The following is a 15,743-nucleotide window of genomic DNA, read 5'->3' on the forward strand; positions in this document are numbered from 1 at the left end:
GAGGAAGAAGAGGAAAAAAAGAAGAGGAAGAAGAAGAATAAAAAGAGGAGAAGAAAGAATAGATGAAAAGAACGAGGGCATGTCGAGAGTGTCGTCACATACATCACATACATATTAAGTACTATAGTAGCATGTTCCACGCATCTACTAGTCATTCAAGCGCTAGTTTCATCAATACCATTTGGCATTCTTGCTTATCAGTTTGACTAACCTCTATTTCATGTAAAGTGGTTGTGGCAGGAACAAGGGAATGATTTCTGTGGATACTACGTTTGCGAGTCCATCCGCCACACGACCTGTGAGCGGGGCTACACTGACGAACAATATGAAGTACGTAAATAACAACATTCACAATTTTATTTTATTACCATCATTTGTGTTGAGTTTCATTCATTCATATATATATGTATTGACCCCCTTCTTTAAATTAGATGTTTCGGAAGCGGGATGAACTCCTAGCACCAGCTCGCATGCGAGCAATTCAAGAGGAATTGACGGCATTCTTTCTTGACCACGTGATCCCTGAAGACGGAGAATTCTATGTGGACCCTGAGTCCGTATGATTATATTTGTAAGAGATAATTATTGTATATATGTAGCCGGTAGTGTCAGATAGATATACGAGAACTTGTTGTTCGACCAATCTCTCGGAGAAGGAGAGGTGGTCGATATCACTTCTCTCTGTATGCATATATGTTCATGACGATCTTCTATTTCCTTCGTTTGCTTACTAGCTAGCTAGCATGTCTAGTCCTCTCTATACGTATGTATAGTACATAGCGTCGACCAAGCATGGACATAAGAGAGGACACTTCTCTCTATTAATTATAGCTAGCTAACACAATATATGAAACACCTAAATTAACCCCCCAAAATCCCCAAACCCCCCCCCTTCAAAAAAAAACAAAAACCCCAGCCACAGAAATGCTGACGCGTGGATGCCTATTGGTCCCGGTTGGTGCCACCAACCGGGACCAAAGGGTCTCCTGCCTGGGCTCTGCACACTGCCCACGTGGAGGCCCAACAGTCCCAGTTCTGGATTGAACCGGGACTAAAGGGTCGGGGCATTAGTACCGACACTTTAGTCCCGGTTCAGGAACCGGGACTAAAGGCCCTTACGAACCGGGACTATAGGCCCTTTTTCTACCAGTGATAGTATGAAAATATTGTGCGATGGAAAGCGCCTGGAAAACCGAAATAAAATTTTGGGACAATCCGGCCCTGAATACAAACCCAGTCCGAAATAAAAGGGTGCATCATAGCCAGACACCCGGGTTAAACACCAAAAAGCAGAAACCCCCTACAGGGCATGGAACCGTACTGGAAGGATGGCTTAATGGACCCTGTAAAATTCACAGTACAGAGGGTGCCACACCAATTCACAGCCTTAGAGCATGTTGGATACTCCGGCAGGTGGCTAAAATTGGTCAAGATCTTCTAATTCCAGAAGCCATAGAAAGCCACCCCAGGGACACCAGTACGGTATTAACAGCCTTCGAGACTTTCGCATCAAATAATACGCGAAAAAGAACACTCCGCAGCCTTGCTGAAGTCTACCAAGTAGCAACAATAAACCCATGGAGTGACACGGCTATTACTTTTAATGCCAGTGATGAACCTAAATTCCGAACAGCCCGAGCACCAGCCGCATTGGTCCTCAGTCCAATAGTGGACGGCTTTCACCTTACCAAGGTACTCATGGATGGCGGTAGCGGATTGAACCTCATTTATGAGGAAACCCTTCAAAAAATGGAAATAGACTGGAACCGCATTGAGCAAAGCACCACAACCTTTAAAGGAATAATCCCCAGTCGGGAAGCACGCTGTACAGGAAAAATCACACTAGATGTGGTGTTTGGCACGCCGGATAATTACAGTTCCAAAGAGGTCACGTTCCAAGTGGCCCCGTTCAGTAGCGGATACCACGCTCTGCTAGGGCGGGAAGCATTCACAATCTTCCAAGCAATACCCCATTACGGGTACATGAAGCTCAAGATGCCCGGGCCTAACAGAATCATCACTCTCGCTAGTGATCCGGACACAACACTCCGCGCCGAAAACAAGACAGCTGCACTAGCCCTCGAGGCACTATCTGAAGCCCTAGCGGCTAAGGAACTGAATGCGCTGCGCTCCACAGTGAATAGGGATGATGTGATACTCGACAAAAGATCCAAGTCCACCTCCTTTAAACCGGCGGACGAAATAGTCAAATTCCAGGTCCATCCAACGGACCCCAATAAAACCGCTTCCATCGGGGCACAGTTAAACCCTGATGTAGACGCCGCACTACGAGAGTTCCTACGTGAGAACTGGGACATTTTTGCCTGGCACCCTTCAGACATGCTAGGAATCCCACGCAGGCTGGCTGAACACAGCTTAAATATCCTAGAAGGATTTAAGCCAGTCAAACAGGATCTTCAGCGTTTTTCCGAACCTAAGAGACATGCCATGGGAGAGGAACTAGCCAAGATATTGGAGGCCGGATTCATCAGAGATATAAAACATCCGGACTGGCTAGCAAACCTGGTGATGATACCAAAGAAGGACAAATCATGGCGCCTGTGCGTTGATTTTAAAGACCTTAACAAGGCTTGCCCAAAGGATCCCTTCCCCCTCCCCCGCATCGATCAAATTATCAACGCTACCGCAGGACACGATTCGTTGTGTTTCCTCGACGCATACTCCGGCTACCATCAAATCAAGATGGCAGAGTCAGACCAACCTGCAACGGCATTCATCATGCCATACGGCCCATTCTGCTTCAACACAATGCCCTTTGGGCTCAAAAACGCCGGCGCAACATATCAGCGCATGATTCAGACATGTCTGGCAAACCAAATCGGCAAAACAGTGGAGGCATACGTAGATGACGCGGTCATTAAAACAAGACATGTCAAATCTCTAGTAGACGACTTGAGGCTCACATTTGATAACCTCTGAACATACGACATCAAGCTCAACCCGGAAAAATGCGTTTTCGGCATACCAGCCGGAAAGCTCTTGGGCTTCATTGTATCCGGTAGAGGAATTGAAGAAAATCCAGCCAAGATCCAAGCTCTGTCGCAATTGGATATCCCAAAGGACCTCAAACAAATACAAAAGTTAACCAAATGTGTGGCGGCTCTAAGCCGCTTTATCTCCTGCTTGGGAGAAAAGGCACTACCCCTTTACCGCCTCCTTCAGCGCACCGAACACTTCAAGTGGACGGCTGCAGCCATGGCCGGACTCGACGAAATAAAAGCCATATTGGCAATAAACCCAGTCCTGGCCGTGCCAAACATTGGCGAACCAATGCTACTATACATGCAGCAACCCATCAGGTTGTAAGCGCAGTGCTCGTCATCGAACGAGAAACGGAAGGACACAAATTCCCCATTCAAAAGCCGGTCTATTATGTGTCCATTGTACTTACTCCGTGCAAGTCACGGTACCCGCATTATCAAAAAATTGCGTACGCGGTATTCATGGCATCCCGGAAGTTGCGACACTACTTTCAAGAGTGTTCAATAACAGTAGCCTCGGAAGTGCCACTTAACGATATTATAAACAACCGCGACGCAACGGGCTAGATTGCAAAATGGGCCATTGAGCTCCTCCCGTTCGACATAACTTATAAGCCACGGCGAGCTATTAAGTCGCAAGTTTTGGCCGACTTCGTCGCTGAATGGACGGAAGTCGAACTCCCTAAAGAGTACGGCACATATTCAAACTGGATCATGCACTTCAACGGCTCCAAAATGTTGGCCGGTCTAGGGGCTGGCGTCGTTTTGACATCCCCCACAGGAGACACAGTTCAATACGTACTCCAGATAATGTATATGGACTCCAACAACGCAGCCGAATATGAGGCCCTTCTACATGGCCTCAGGATGGCAGTATCCATGGGCATTCAACACCTAGAGGTGCGCGGGGATTCGAACCTCGCGATATCTCAAATAAATGGAGACTTTGATGCCAAGGATCCAAAAATGGCAGCTTACCGTAACACCGTCCTAAAAATGTCAGCTCGGCTCGAGGGGCTCGAATTTCATCATATAGCCCGGGAAAATAATCAGGCGGCAGATGTCCTGGCACGCATCGGCGCAAAACGTGATGCAGTCCCCCCAACATCTTCTTGGAAAGGCTTTTCAAGACATCCGTGGAATGGGAAGGGGAACCAGGCAATAACAGCCCAGATCCGACCGCACTGCCTGACACCGAACACTCTGACATAATCGGCGGCTCTGCCAACGAAATAACATCTTCAGCCCACGTACTAATGGCCGTCATCGCCCCATGGACAGAACCATTCCTAGCCTACCTTACTAGGCAGGAACTCCCCGAGGACCAAAATGACGCACGCTGCATAGTGCGGCGATCTAAGGCCTATAAAGTCCATGAGGGAGAGCTTTATAAGAAAAGCACTACCGGAGTCCTTCAAAGGTGCATCTCCGAAGAGGAAGGATGGAACCTTCTGGCTGAAATTCATGCCGGACTCGGCGGTCATCACGCTGCAGCTCAGTCCCTTGTAAGCAAGGCCTTCCATACAGGCTTTTATTGGCCGACGGCCCGGGCAGACGCTCAGGACTTAGTCGAACGATGCATCGGTTGCCAGCTCTTTACAAACCAAAGCCAGATGCCACCCACCTCCCTCCAAACTATCCCCATCACTTGGTCCTTCGTGGTCTGGGGGCTTGACATGGTTGGACCCCTTAAAGGTGGAACCCACAAGAAAAAATACTTACTGGTCATGGTGGATAAGTTCACCAAATGGATAGAAGCCAAGCCTGTTAAGACGGCCGAATCCGGACCGGTGATAGACTTTATATCCGGGGTCATACACCATTACGGCGTCCCCCACAGCATCATCACTGATAACGGCACGAACTTCACGGCCGACGAGGTAAAACTCTGGTGCAAAAACATGGGCATCACGCTCGATTATGCTTCCGTCTATCACCCACAAACTAACGGCCAGGTCGAACGAGCAAATGGTCTTATCATGAGCGGCATCAAACCCAGATTAGTGCGGTCCCTCAAGGAATCTAATACGCACTGGGTAGAGGAGCTCAACTCCGTACTCTGGGGGCTGCGGACCACGCCGAATCGCACCACCAGATACATAACATTCTTTATGGTGTACGGCGCAGAGGCAGTTCTGCCCTGCGACATAATTCATGACTCACCTCGTGTGCGCATGTACGAAGAAAGAGAAGCCGAGCTCGATCGGCAGGACAGTCTGGACGCCTTAGAGGAGGAGCGTGACGTGGCAAAAGCCCGTTCTGCATTCTATCAATAGCAGGCTCGAAGATACCAAAGCAGAGAAGTACTGCCAAAAATTACAATGTTGGCATATTGGTTCTACGCCTGCCGGATAAGAAAAAGGACAAACTCAAGCCCAAATAGGAAGGTCCCTTCATCATTGTCCAAGTCCTGACTGGTGGAGCGTACCATCTGCGAGATGCATCGGATAACCGACTCGAGCCGAACCCATGGAACGCAGCCCGTCTCTGAAGATTCTATGCCTAGCGCCGGACTCTGTGTTCGTCTCCTTCCTCCGTCCATTTTTTATAAACTGTATGTCTTACATTTCTCTCCTCTCTTTTTACTATAGCCTTTAAAGGCTCATCCGTGCCTTGTTCGCACACAACTGACGCGCTATCCGCGCTCATTAGACCTAGGGGCTTCTTTAACAAAAGCTTATTTATACGGGCTTCATGCCCAACACATGTGTCACACTTCCGCATGTACCCTTTATTCACCATTATATGCATCGATATGACTTAATTTTTGGCCAAGCTGGGTTGCCTGGCTCCTGTGCTTACCCCTACGTTCCCGATTGTTCGGCTAGGTGGTAAAGGGAGCACCTCTACGATTGTTACTGCCGGGTCAGCCGGATGTGTACCTCAGACTAGGTGAAGCCGAAAGCTAGCGTTCTTAAGGGAATATTCGGTCGGTCAACTAAAGATGATTTTTTACTTATTTATTCACCCCTAGACGTTTTTCCTGCGTCTCTTTTCGCAGAACGGACATGCACTTTAGGGCATGCCTCCCAGGGAAAGGAACCCCTAACGAAACTATTCTCCCTGGAAGATGTTTCTTACTAACCATGTAATATAGCATAACTAGTTGGTCACTTGTCTGTTCAAGCACTAATGACCCCTACGCCTGGTCTCCATGCATAACCCGGTTCTTATATAACCACGAGGGTATTCGGACACACTCCGGACCGTCAGGTCCCGAGGTTGAAGCGAAAAGGTCGTCCATGACAAACGATCTACAATCCGGCTAGAAGGCATTATACATGTCAATTAAAATTACATAGTCAATCTGACTGATTGTATTCCTCTTCAATACCATCTAATAGGCTGTCAAGTTTACAGTCCTGCTGGGAATATTTTGCGGCCAATTCTACTTGGCCGTACACTAAGCTCACAGGGATCTCCTTCCCATCGGGCCCCACAGGTCCGACCTCGGCCGTGTGGTTTGGGTCAGCCTTCGTGTACCGCGTCTTCACCATGGCCCAGGTCTCCCTGGCGCCTTGACGGCAAGCCGATATCTTCCACAATCGGAAGCGCCGCCGCGCTCCATTCAGCTTGTCTGCAAGCTCTCCAAGGCCTTCAGGCATGGAGATGGATGGCCACAAGACCTGAACGACGCCTTGCATCACCTGCCGAACTCGTTCGTGCATTTGTGAGAGCTCGGGAAGAAGGTCACCCATAGAACCGGGCATTTCCTCTACAGGACGACCTGTTAGCATACCTATAGATATAACTCTGTTAGTCGACTTCCTCGCCGAACTCTTTTTTCAAAGTTTGTTTAAGCACTTACTAAATATGCCGCGTCGAAGCCGTTTTCTCCTTAACGGAGTCCGACAGCTGGGCACAAACATCCTTCAGTTCAACACCCAGCTTGGTGTTGGCATCTTGGAGATCGTTCTTCTCCCGCCTCACCTTTGTCAGCACACTCTCACCAGCCTTTAGCTGGCGTAGGAGTTGTTGCTGATCCGGATTTAATTCGGCGCCATCTGCAATTTCATTTGTCAGATTTGCACCCACGCCGCACGCCACAAAATACTTATCTTTTGAAGCGTATATTACCAGAGGGGGTCTCCTTGGGCTCCCCTGCCGCGGCTAGTGCGGCCTCAAGTTGGGCTTTGCACTCTTCTAGCTCCTGGGACAGTTGGGTATTCTTTTTCGCAAGAACCTGCATTATAAATGATCCTTAAATCAGTTATTCTAACTGTTTCAAGTCTCGGGGGCTACTGATATATATAACCTTAAATTTTCTCACCCGTATGTCTTTTACATATTGCTCTGTGGCTCTGGCTAGACCATTTTGAGCGGCACCGAGGTATGCATCTCCTGAATTGAAGGCATCCAATGCCTCTTGGGAGAAACAAGCGTCGCGAAGAACTGTCCGGCGACGCCTGTGGTTCATGGCACTCTCCACCTCGGAATTGGTGGCAGACAACCTGTCCGCATCCTCTGTCGGAGGAGCGTCCGGTGCGCGCCTCGTTTTCGCCTCCGCTTCGGGACTAGGCTTTGGAGCCTGGCTGGTGGAGGCGCGATTGGCAACCTCTCCGGATATAGTCCGGCGAGGTCTCTTTGTCCTCAAGAGAGCATGAGCGTTAATATGCCTTGAAGGAATAACACCAGGGAATAAGATGGCGTGCTATACCTTTGCGTCGGCGTCTCAGTCCGGACCGCACTTCTTTTCAGCCCACGGGGCCTTGCAGCCCCTCGTTGGCTAGTCGCCACAGGCTCGACCTCCCGTCTCAAGGACCTCCCCTGCAAAACACGGTTGTTATACGGAAATCGAAAACACGCGAGGATGAATCCCTTTTCAAGGTGCTGGGACTTCGGTCTCAGTTACCTGTGAGGCTGGGAGTAGCCCTGGGTAATCGGACGTAATGGCCACCAAGGCATTGTCCTTGCTCAATTGATGAAACACCCCATCAATCAGCTCCATAGATAAGTCCGGATCCTCTTAGGAGGCCGGGTCGAGGGACCGTCCCGGATCCTCGGGTTATGGAGGTGGGCTGTTTATTTCTTTAACAGCCTGGTGCAGTTCCTGCGTTGAAGTCGTTAGACTGAATATTTAACGATGGGAATATAAAACGGATGGACAAGTAAAAGTGTCCACTTACCCAACTTGGAGGATTGTACATAGAAATCCACCCTGTGGGTTGACGTGGAGAAATTCCTCCTCTTCTCCCTTGTACAAAGCGAACAAGATCTGTATTAGAGAGGCAGCCGATTCCGGCCCCTTCGGCCGTGGCGGGTGGCGTCGTCCTCCCCGTTGAAGTCCCACATGGGGTGGCCTCTATACTGAAGCGGCTGCAACCCCCGCATAATGCATGCGGCCATGACTCCGATCATGGTCAGTCCGGAATGAGCTAACAACCTTATTCGGCCCAGTAGGTAAATGACGTCCTTGTCGCTTTCCTTCTAAGGGCTCCGTGGACGCCAGCTTAGGCGCTTCTTCGGGGGAGCACTGTCGAACTTAGGAAGGCCGATCCGGACAGGATCCGGCAGCGGGACGTCCACTATATAAAACCATTCCAAAGGCCAGTCCTCGGACGCCTTCTTTGGGGTTCCGGATAGATATCCGGTCCCGGCGATGCGCCACACTTCGGCTCCGCCCACTTGATATATTGACCCCTTTTGAGAACGGTGCACAAGGCAGAATAGCTTCTTCCACAGCGCGAAATGAGCCTCGCAGCCCAAAAACAGCTCACAAAGGGCTATGAAGCCCGCGATATGCAATATGGAGGCAGGCGTGAGGTTGTGCAGCTGGAGACCATAGAACTCCAGGAGCCCCCGAAGAAACGGATGAATTGGAAATCCGAGCCCTCTTATTAAATAAGGGACAAGGCATACCCGCTCTCCTTTGGAGGGATTGGGGGCGCTCTCCGCTTGCTCTCCGCCATTATAGGTGGCAAGTCTGGCTCGAATCGGGACCATATAGGCCGGGGGGAGAAATCCCTTGGTCTGGAGCGTCACTAGCTCGCTGTGTGGGATGGAGCATCTCTCCCAATCTCTAGGCTGAGGGCTGGAAGGGCGAGAGGAGGCGCTGCGACGGCCGGCCATGATGGAATGGACCTCTATTGGATACACTCTGATGAATGCTCGCGAAGGGGAGATGGTGTGGTTTGGATCTAAATCCTCGTCCTTTTAAATAGGCGGCTCATTTACGCGGCTAGGGGTGTAAATGTAAAAACACCCTGACTTTTCGTATTCGTTTGACACGTGGAAGACGGCCATTATTGGGCATAGAAGCCAAGGAGCGCTACATTCACAAAAAACCGGACATTATTCAACAGGTACACAGAATTTGGAGGAGAACCTGCCTTGCAATGCCGAAGACAATCTGCACACCGGACTCATCGTCGTTGAAGCCTGGTTCGGGGGCTACTGAGGGAGTCCTGGATTATGGGGTGTCCGGATAGCCAGACTACAACCTTTGGCCGGACTCTTGGACTATGAAGATACAAGATTGAAGACTTTGTCCCGTGTCCGGAAGGGACTTTCCTTGGCATGGAAGGCAAGCATGGCGATACGGATATGTAGATCTCCTACCATTGTAACAGACTCTGTGTAACCGTAGCCCTCTCCGGTGTCTATATAAACCAGAGAGTTTTATTCCGTAGGACAGAACAACAATCATACCATAGGCTAGCTTTTAGGGTTTAGCCTCCTTGATCTCGTGGTAGATCTACTCTTGTACTACCCATATCATCAATATTAATCAAGCAGGAGTAGGGTTTTACCTCCAACGAGAGGGCCCGAACCTGGGTAAAAACATCGTGTCCCTTGTCTCCTGTTACCATCCGCCTAGACGCACAGTTCGGGACCCCCTACCCGAGATCCGCCGGTTTTGACACCGACACTAGCCAAAACCAAAAATCTGCAGTATGATAGCTAAAAGGCAGGAACTTTTTTGAAAGCTACACAATGATCAATAGCAACATCTCCAGCAATTTGTGGAACAGAGAAAAATAAACAAGGCTATTGAAGCCATAAACCATATTAAAGTAGTCACATATATATACTTGTTCCACAGATATATTCTGGTAGCACACCTATTGCAAAGCTATAGTGTAAAAATATGTTCAAATACACTGGAAGTAAAAACAAAAATGGCGATGAAAAGCATATGTCTATAGTCTATCATCCAATTCTTCTTTCTTCTTTCACCTGGATTTTCCATCTCAAAGTGTAGCATCGAATTGTGTGCAGAAAAATCTGAATCAGCTCCTTGCCAACAGAAAACCTACGGATCATTGCAACAAACAAAGGAAAAAGTCAGAAAAACTCTATAGTAAAAAAAAAGTCATGTTCTTGCAAACTATTTACGGCAAACTGTGCAACTAACATAACAAGTCTGTGCAAAAAAATGCATACCTATTATAATAAAAGATTCTGCTATAGACATGTCGCTTTTGGAACTAAGATTGTCATTAAATGTTGTGTAACTTCCTATTTACTAAGTTTTTAGGTTTTTTGAAACACTATTTGATGATTAAAACTTGACATCACTTCCTTCTTTTTTATATGCAGTGGATGTGTGGCAACAGACAGAAAAAGGAAAAAAATGCTTGATCTCAATGAGTTGCCTCCTGATCTCAATGAGCTTCCTCATGATATGGATGAGAAGCAACCCAGCATACCGCAAGGAAATTGGACAGAAAATGGGCGCTCTGTTTACTACACACAGACAAGTCGTGGGCCTAACCCTATGGGCCATGACAATGTGGCAGGGCAGTCATCAACCCGTGGTGCCCCTATACTGGTGTCTTTGCAGTCAGAGAGCCATACTCTTGATGACACGGGCACCGCGGTAAATGTTCCTGGTCCAACCAGGACTGAGCTCGGAGCTGGTGCTGTTGACGATGCTGTGCAAGGAGAAGAAGGAGAAGATGAGGTTCGTGCTCAGCCGATGGAACCCTATGTTGGCATGAGGTTTGACACCCTTCAATTGTTAAGGATCACTACAACAGCTATACCCTACGGATGGGTTTCTCTGTAAAAATGAACACCTCTAGGTGGACACCCCACAAAAATGTATTGGTAAAACAGCAGTTTTGCTGCAACAAGTTCAAGAAGCCCAAAGCTGATGATGGAGGAGCTGAGGCTCCTCCTGTCCTGGACCCTATACCAGATCCAAAACCTATTGATAGTGATGAGGAGATGGAAGATGAACCTCCAATATTTGCTGAAGAGGAGGCTGGTACTAGTAAGAAAAAGAAGAAGCGTAAACGCAAGACAATAAAGCAGCCTCAATGCAAGGCAAAAATGTTGGTGAAGCTGATAGATGGGCGATGGCAGGTGAAGCACTTTGTTTGTGACCACAATCATCCACTGGTGAACAAACCTTCGTTGTCCAAATACTTGAGATCCCACCAAGGCATCTCTCCTGATGAAAAGGAGTTTTTGCGCATCTTGTATAACTGCAACTTGACTACATGTGTGTTTCTATATCCCTTACAGAATTAAGTTTCCCTCTAGGCAGTCCAGTGTGCAACTGTTATGGTAATGGTGTGCAACTAAAATGCCTTAAGTGTGCAACTATACTACCTTCATTGTGCAACTACATAATGTTCATGTGCAACTAGATTACCTTCACTGTGCAACTACATAATGTCCTGTGTGCAAAGTGCAAGTGTTTTTTAAAAGGTGCAGCTGGTTGTCCATTTCCTGCAACTATCTTCTGTGCCAACACATATCGTATTATTGTGCAGCTGGATATGTGCATTCGTGCGACTAATAAAATGTATATTGTTTCTCTTTGTATTATGCAGGACGTATGATGCATGTAATGGCAGAGTTCTATGGATCTGAGATGATGGTGCCCTTCAGACCAAAGGCAATAACAAATCTGTGTACAAGTTTCCGTAGAGATGACACAAAGGAGGCTGACATGATTGAGACAATTGCGCACTTCAAGTATATACAAAAAACAGATCCAGACTTCTTCTATAAGGTAAAATATGATGAAGAGGACAAAGTTGTCAACATATTTTGGGTGGATGGCTCAGCTCGAAAAGCTTATGCGGAGGCGTACCACGATTGCATATCGTTTGACACCACCTACATGACCAACATGTACAATATGCCGTTCGCGCCCTTCATCGGAATAAACCGACATGGCCAATCTTTCATGCTAGGTTGCGCGTTTGTGAGGCAGGAGTTGGCATCGAGATTTGATTGGGTCTTCGGAGCATTCCTAGAGGCTATGGATGGAAACCTCCTGACAACTTCATCACCGATCAGGATGGTGCAATGAGGCAGTCAATACATAGCACCTTTCCAACCACCGTGCACCGCTGTTGTCGATGGCACATCATGAAAAAGGCTCAGGAAAAAGTTGGTTGGCTATTGTTCCAGAATCCAGGGCTCTCTAATGATTTCAACTATCGTGTTGACTTCAGCTTCACTATAGACGAGTTTGAACAGAATTGGGCTGGGTTAATGATGAAGTACGAGGCTATGACACACACGCACTTTGAGAAGTTGTACGAAAAGAGGTCAACTTGGGTGCCGTGCTACTTCAAACACAGGTTCTTCCCCTTCCTACAGTCTACACAAGTTAGTGAGGGGTTCAACGCCGTCCTAAAAAGATATGTGAACCCACACAACTCAATCTTGAACTTCTTCAAGCAATATGAAAAAATTCAGAACCACATCCTTGCCAAGGAAGGCTGTAATGATTAAAGGACAGAACACCTTGAGATTGAGCTATGGTCCAACTTCCCAATAGAGAGGCAAGCTTACGAAACCTACACTAGGGACCTTTACCACAAGTTCAGAGAAGAGTTTGAGCTAATTGGACGTTATAATGCGTTCCAAGTTGGTGCTGACCTTTTTGAGCTCAGACCAAACCAGGAATTTGTTGCCAAATATGGTTCTCGAAACTACTTCGTGCATGCAAGGGTGGAGGATGGTTCCTATTTGTGTGAGTGCTGCAAAATGGACAAGGACGTCATGCTCTGTTGCCACATCCTCAAGGTGTTCACCCATCTTGGAGTTGATGTCATACTGGAAAGGTACATGCTAAGATGATGGACACCTACTGCTGTCCCTAGTGCGCCAGGGACCGGGTATGAGCAACCGGATGAAATGCCTCCTCAATCAAAGAAGCAGATAAGGGAGGGAAACATGATATTCAATTTTTGAAAACTAGCCAAGTTTGCGAGTGGCTTGCACAGGCCATTGTATACAAGCATATGCGCGAAGCACGTACTGAGATTGGCCACCTGAACAAGTCCAAGAAAAAGAAAAAAACATCTTATTCTACGGGGCCATCAGATGATGGCAACCCTCGAGGACCTTCTCCACCTCCAGGCCCTACACGGCATGCTCTGCCACCTCCTCCCCGCCTCGCCCAACAAATAGTGCCCCGCGTGCTCCTCCCAATGGCCCTACAGGCAACACTCAGGGGGCTCATCATCTAGGTAATTACCTGCCCCAACTCCCCATCTAACTAGGTGTGTAACTTCAGTTGCACACATCATGGTGCCCAGTTGCACAGAACAGGCTACCTAGTTGTGCACGCCGTGTTAGTTCGAGCATCAAGATAACACAACTAACTTGTTTGTCCTGTTTTGGCTATAGGTGACGGCAACCCTCTAGGACCTCCTCCACCTCCTGGCCCTACACGGCATGCTCCGTCACCTCCTCCCCTGCTTGGCACAATAAGCAGTGCCCCGCGTGTTCCTCCCAATGGACCTACAGGCAGTACTCAGGGGGCTCATCACCCAGGTAATTACCTTCCCCAACTCCAAATGAAACTAGGTGTGTGACTTCAGTTGCACACATCATAGTGCCCAGTTGCACAGAACAGGCTACCTAGTCGCATGCGCTATGTTAGTTTGAGCATCAAGATAAAAAAAAACTAACTTGTTTTTCCTATTTTGCCCATAGGTGATTACAATCCAAGTACCATGACAGGCCATGCTACTACAGGTGTTTTTTTAACTTAACTTGCACACAACAACCAGTTACTTGCACAGCATGGGCTGTGTGGTTGCAGAGAACATCAGTGCTGGTTGCACAAAAAAAATACTAAACTTTTTATATGATTATTACACAGATGATCGAACACAACCTCATGATGGTCCTACTAACCCATTGGAGGCTGCATCCCCTGCACAAGCCTCTGATGATTTTGTTCCCAGGGATCCTCCAAGGTCTACTACAAAGGGTAGGGCAAAGAGTCGACGGTACAAATCGGCGCTGGAGCTACACCCAAAGAAGAAAAACAAATGCAGCCAGTGCCAATCTACAGAGCACACTGCTGGTGTGTGTCCACTCAGGCTGCTATGATTCTCTTTCATTGTTTGTAACTTTGGGAAAAAAAGGAAAAGAATGATGGTTTTTGAGCAATGTTGGGACCAAGTGGACACATTCAACATCTATGCTTTCTCTTATCTCATTTATGCTCCTTGAATTAGTCCATGCACTATGTAAAAAAAGGTTGCTATTTGTGCCTTTGTTGGAAACTGGTTAAATATTTAGTTGTTAAACAATTGTATGTCCAGTGCTCCTAATGTGTCAACAAAAGTGATAATATTGAGTTGCAAATGGAATTACTACTAGTGTGCAACTACAAAATCTGCTCAAAAATTGTGCAAACCAGCAACTTCCTCCATGGGGCAGAGAAAGAAAAAGAGTACTGACCTAGTCCTTGTCGTATCTGAGCAACTTCCTCCATGGGGCGGAGTTGTGCGGGCTGGTGATCCAATCATATGCCAGCTTCTTCCTGATGTTGAGTACTTCCTTGGGTTTGTAGTTGGGCAGTTGGCTACCGTTCCACTCAGTGGCGTTAAGCAGTGTGAACAGCCCACACTCATTGCTGTGTGTGGGGAAAAAAATAAAATCTGTCACAGAAAATTAAAACCAAAATGAAGATAATGCACTCTGTGCAACTGCTTATGTGCCACTGTGCAACTACTGATGTTCCACTGTGCAACTGCTTATGTGGCGTTGTGCAACTGCTTATGTGCCACTATGCAACTACTTATGTGCCACTATGCAACTACTTATGTGCCACTGTGCAACTGACTAGATAATCTATGAGAAACTCATGAAAAAGAAAAACAGATTGGAGACTAGTTCTATGTCTTAAAAAGCTAAAGATTGCACATGTAGAAAAAGTTTAAAACTACAAATTGATGGTAAGAAATTGAGAAGAATGCCATGCTTATTGTCTTACTTGCCGAGCTGCTTCGGTATGTCAATGTCAATAATCTGGAAGTGCTCGATGCTGAACTTTGGGTAATGCTTCCTCCATAGCTGGCGTACTGCCCCCGCGATGGTAGAGGCGGTAGTCATCAGCTCAATGTTGTCCAGCATCCTGCTTGAATCAAGAACTTTGAAGCGTCCGTCCCTCAAGTTGACATTGAAGACCCAATAATGCTGCTGGGGAACGTAGTAATTTCAAAAAAATTCATACGCACACGCAAGATCATGGTGATGCATAGCAACGAGAGGGGAGAGTGTCGTCCACGTACCCTCGTAGACCGTTTAGCAGAAGCGTTATAACAACACGGTTGATGTAGTCGTACGTCTTCACGATCGACCGATCATCAGTACTGAACGTACGTCACCTCCGCGTTCAGCACACGATCAGCTCGGTGACGTCCCACGAACTCACGATCCTGTAGAGCTTCTGGGAAGAGCTTCGTTAGCACGACGGCATGGTGACGGTGATGATGATGCTACCAACGCAGGGCTTCGCCTAAGCACCACTACGATATGACC

The sequence above is a fragment of the Triticum dicoccoides genome, chromosome 5A (genome assembly GCF_002162155.2).
Source record: "Triticum dicoccoides isolate Atlit2015 ecotype Zavitan chromosome 5A, WEW_v2.0, whole genome shotgun sequence".
NCBI classification, from domain to species: domain Eukaryota; kingdom Viridiplantae; phylum Streptophyta; class Magnoliopsida; order Poales; family Poaceae; genus Triticum; species Triticum dicoccoides.